At 33.4% G+C, this 4210-nt stretch overlaps 1 long non-coding RNA gene across 4 annotated transcripts; it reads left to right on the top strand.

Annotated features, from left to right (window-relative positions):
* The first annotated feature begins 494 nt into the window (after positions 1-494).
* On the top strand, positions 495-3732 carry LOC110897928. 4 transcript variants are annotated; one of them, XR_004876997.1, is made up of 7 exons: positions 495-551; positions 728-891; positions 989-1104; positions 1535-1613; positions 1955-2049; positions 2148-2223; positions 3148-3732. It is a non-coding gene; the product is annotated as an uncharacterized LOC110897928 (long non-coding RNA). The 4 variants fall into 4 exon arrangements; XR_004876998.1 differs by lacking the exon at positions 495-551 and having other exon boundaries at positions 565-891; positions 3148-3229; positions 3391-3732; XR_002569091.2 differs by lacking the exon at positions 495-551 and having other exon boundaries at positions 564-891; positions 1535-1594.
* Positions 3733-4210: the final 478 nt, after the last annotated feature.

Raw genomic sequence — 4210 nt, 5'->3', positions numbered from 1 at the left:
GCATGAGGGAGGGGTATTTTAAGATACCCAAAAAATAAGAACTTTCCCCCCCCCCCTTTATTTATAGAAAGACCCCTAAAATGAGGGTAGTTTGGTCTTTTAAACACTATTTATTTTTTAGCCCCTAAACTAATTATAATTTAGCCCACATCTTATTACATTTAAATCCCTGGGTTTTAACAAAATTATGGATAATTAGTTACACTTTTCCCCTCTCCACAACAAACTTATAATTTTTTGCGTATTCTTGTCGTATCTTATAAACTATAATGTTTTAAAAAAATACGAAGGTACCGCGACGATCTACTCATTTTTGTCGACGTTTCGGTATTTGTCTTGGGCAATATTGACGTGTGGATTAAAATGTACAAGTAGATGATATCTTAGTGTACAAATGATTAAAGCCCGACATATATAGTTTTAGTTAACATCACAATTAAAATAAAAATTGATTAAAAATTTCCTTTAACAATTTTAAAACGTCATACTGTGATGCATTTGGCTCTCCACTCATGCCCGCGTAGATTTCAAATTCAAAGTAGGCTATATTGGTGCGTGGCTTGGCAGAGAGATACCCTACCACTATTGCCGTTTTTCGCTTTGTTTCAACAACCATTTCTCTCTCTAAATCTTGAATCAATAAACTATTCTACTTCTGGCAGAAACAAATTCACAGATTTAAGATTGTTTCTTCTTCAATTCTAAATTATAGGGTTTTCCTTTGCAGATTTTGGAGTTCAATCTTCGGCCATTGTTCTTCAGTAATTGTTCTCCCAATCGGTTCCAAACTACTCAACTATTCGGGTTTGATTCGTAGTTGAATGCTGTGACTTTTATTGTCGATTATTTCTGGCGAATTTCGTGCAACGAATTTGGTCCTCTGATAATAAGGTAGATTTTGTTCCAACAATTCATGAAATATTGTAATTTTGTTCACAGTAGGTTTTGTTTTATGACATTTCGAGTCTCAAATATTTGGTGTTCATAGTGTCAAGCTCTTAGGAATCATCATTTCATCTATGTTCATCGCCTCGAATCATCAGTTATGAAGATTTACAGATATCCGAACAAACAAAGCTTCATCGGTTCTGGTCATCATTAAAGGTAATTGTTTATTTATGCCCCTAATTTTCTTAAAGCTTCTGAGCACTTGAGTTTTTGCGTAAGTATTCTGTTAATTTTGCATTTAATTTTTCAGTTAATGTTGTTTGATTCAACTTGATTTCTTCTGCCTCTTATCACTTGATTTTTCTATAGTGTTTAATATTTTACCTTCATTTGCTCAACTGGTTGACACTTTTTATTTTGTTTGCTTATTCTGTTAGTTGAGCACTATATGTTATCATAATAACAGAAGTAATGTTTATAGACTAACTATTTTGGCAACAAAACATAAAAAAAACATGATGATCTCGAGGTCTTTTCTTATTATATCACTTTGTAATCATATTTTTCAGTATTAATTTTCTTATTTGCATTAATACAACCGTGGTATATTTCTCCTTACCTTAACAAATCTTCCCTGCCTCTGTAGTACTCATCCCCTGCCACTACAACTTGCGGTTCAACATGAGATTCAACAAAACAGCAACGGGTCAGTTTCCAAGCAACAGGTTTGTGAGTGTCATATATGTATATAAGTATGCCAATGTCCACTCTTAAAATATGTACTATATTATATTGGCATTTGATATGCAATCTCAGGAATTACACCTAAAGTCTCGACCCGAGTTGAGTTTTTCGAGGGCCTTCAATTAGTGATGTGGACAATTGTCTTTAAAATCATATGTATCTTCCTTTTAATTGGGCTTTACTTTTGTATATATTATGATTGTCTTATATTATTATTATTATTATTAAAGGAATATAACCATACATTGTTATGCACTTAAATGAATTTAAATTTTATTTGGTTAATGACAAAGTACTTGATTCTCTTCTGTTTTAAACATAGGTATATCTATTTGTTTGGAGATCTAAAGTACTGGCCTTTTATTTTTGAAAGCCATCCATCTGTTGTTGTCGATAAGGCCAAGGCAGCTGTATGAGGTACAATAATTACTTTTAGTTTTTTTTTTTATATCTTTTTGTTCTTACCAGTTTTGCAGTTTTGAGTTATTGTAATTTATGTTTATGATGTGTTGTAGACTTGTAGTTTTTGCATTTGGATTGTGGTTAGTACCTGGGGATTCTAAAGAACTAGCTGTTGCACTTTCTCAAGCTGTAAGTTTAGAACAAAAAATAAGTTAACCTACCTGCCTTCTATAATTCATGTGGATACCTTTTGAATTATTACTACCAAACTGAAACATAACAGTTTCATAAATACAATATTAAGGCTTTATATAATAATAATAATAATAATAATAATAATAATAATAATAATAATAAAACCTTCAGGAAATCCAAATCATATTGTCAATTTTAAAGTTGAATATCGGTCAGTTTGACCATATAGTAGGGGTATGAATCATGTTACGTTACGAGGTTGATGAGTTAAATTGATGAACTTTAGTACCACCCATATAATTAGCTTTGTTAAAGATATCAACCTTAAATCAAACGTATTTAAAATCGTGTACTCAAACACTGCCCGTGTAACCCATTTATCTAAATGAGTAAAAAACATAAAGACCCGTCGACCGTTGAACCCATCTTGGTTTTAAAAAGCAAGAGGCGCACAAAATCGACGATGTCTAAAACTGATGCGTGAAGTGCAAACACAAAAGCGACGGGCTTTTCGTACTCAAGGCACAAAGTGATTATATAATTTATTATATATATCCAGTAGGTTTTTAGCATCCCCAAAAGTGTGCTTTTTGGCACTTGTAAAAAGCACGCCTCAGGCTACTAAAGGCGCCTCAGGCGCGCTTTTTAAAACTCAGGAACCCATTTACACGGCTTTAAAGTTGTAAAGGGTTGGTGGATTGTAAACGAGTGTAGTAAATGGGTTCATCGAGTCGACGAGTCATAATATGTTTTCTTCTAACATGATACAAAAATTCAAGGTTAACATGTTCATTTCTTCTCGGATTAGATAAACAGAACAAGTCACGCCTTCGCCTTTTCACACATCAAGTAAATGGGCTCACAGAATAACTTATTAACCGTCTAAAATAACTTATGAGCTTTTTAATCATCGTCTAGGAAGAACGGTGATGCGGTCAATTGGGTGTGATCATGGAAAACGACTTACTAGATTCTTGTCTTGTGTCCCTACTTGGCTATGGTATGGATTTAAATTTGTCTGTGGGTAAATGTGTTACCCGCACCCATCTTTCACGCTATCCGGGAGGCTTGGACCACATCACTGGGTTCGGGTCTTCCAAGGACTCAAGGAGGGTAAGAAGGTGCTTTGTTTGATAGTTATGGCCTCACTTTGTTTGATAGTAATGGATGGCTAGAAACAACAGGAATTCCAACAACAAAAGGGAGCAGTGGTTTGAGTTGGTGGAAGCTGTGAAAGGAATCTCTTTCCTTTGGTTGTCTCTCTGGTCAAAGATCAGAAGCAACGATTGGTCTTTATGGAGGATTTTTGATTATATGGTGTAATGGTGTTGTCTTGATTTGGTGTAATGTGCAACTGTTTGCTTTGCTATCCTAGCTTCTTGCTGGGTCCAGCTTTGGTTTTCTAATGTTGCCATTTGACAAAAAAAAAAATACTAATGTCTCCGATATCTGTACTATATGATAATAAAAGTATTGGAAGGCCAAAAAGGTCTTTTTACCGAACTTTTTTTTAAATAATTTGATGTGCCAAGTATTTTGATCATGATAATATTCAAATAAAATGCTTTGGGAATTTTATGCCTAAGAAGTGACTGCAGATTTCACAATCCTTTATTTATGGTAGAGGTAGTAATATAGGCCGAATTATGTAACATGTTAGAATTGAGTTGGCATGTGTAATAGGTGAAAACGTACTCTGAAAACCACGTTGAACCATGATCGGTTTGGCTGAGTAGAAACAATTTTTTAATATCAATTTATCATTGTTTTAGAAACAAAGTGTAATATACGATTACAAAAATATTAATATTTCAATGATAATCTATTTCTTTTTTAAATATAATAAATTAGAAGGTTCTATGTGTTAACAAATACACGATTTCATGGACTATTGACCTGCTTCCTTTTAAACTATTAGTTTTAAAATTTTATCTGTTTGACGTGTTAAAGGTTAAGAAAAGCTCCGTTCAGTGATTGCAAT

This window comes from Helianthus annuus, chromosome 13 (genome assembly GCF_002127325.2).
Source record: "Helianthus annuus cultivar XRQ/B chromosome 13, HanXRQr2.0-SUNRISE, whole genome shotgun sequence".
NCBI classification, from domain to species: Eukaryota; Viridiplantae; Streptophyta; class Magnoliopsida; order Asterales; family Asteraceae; genus Helianthus; species Helianthus annuus.
The sequence above is the reverse complement of the archived record's forward strand: the minus strand, read 5'-3'. Positions and strand labels throughout refer to the sequence as shown.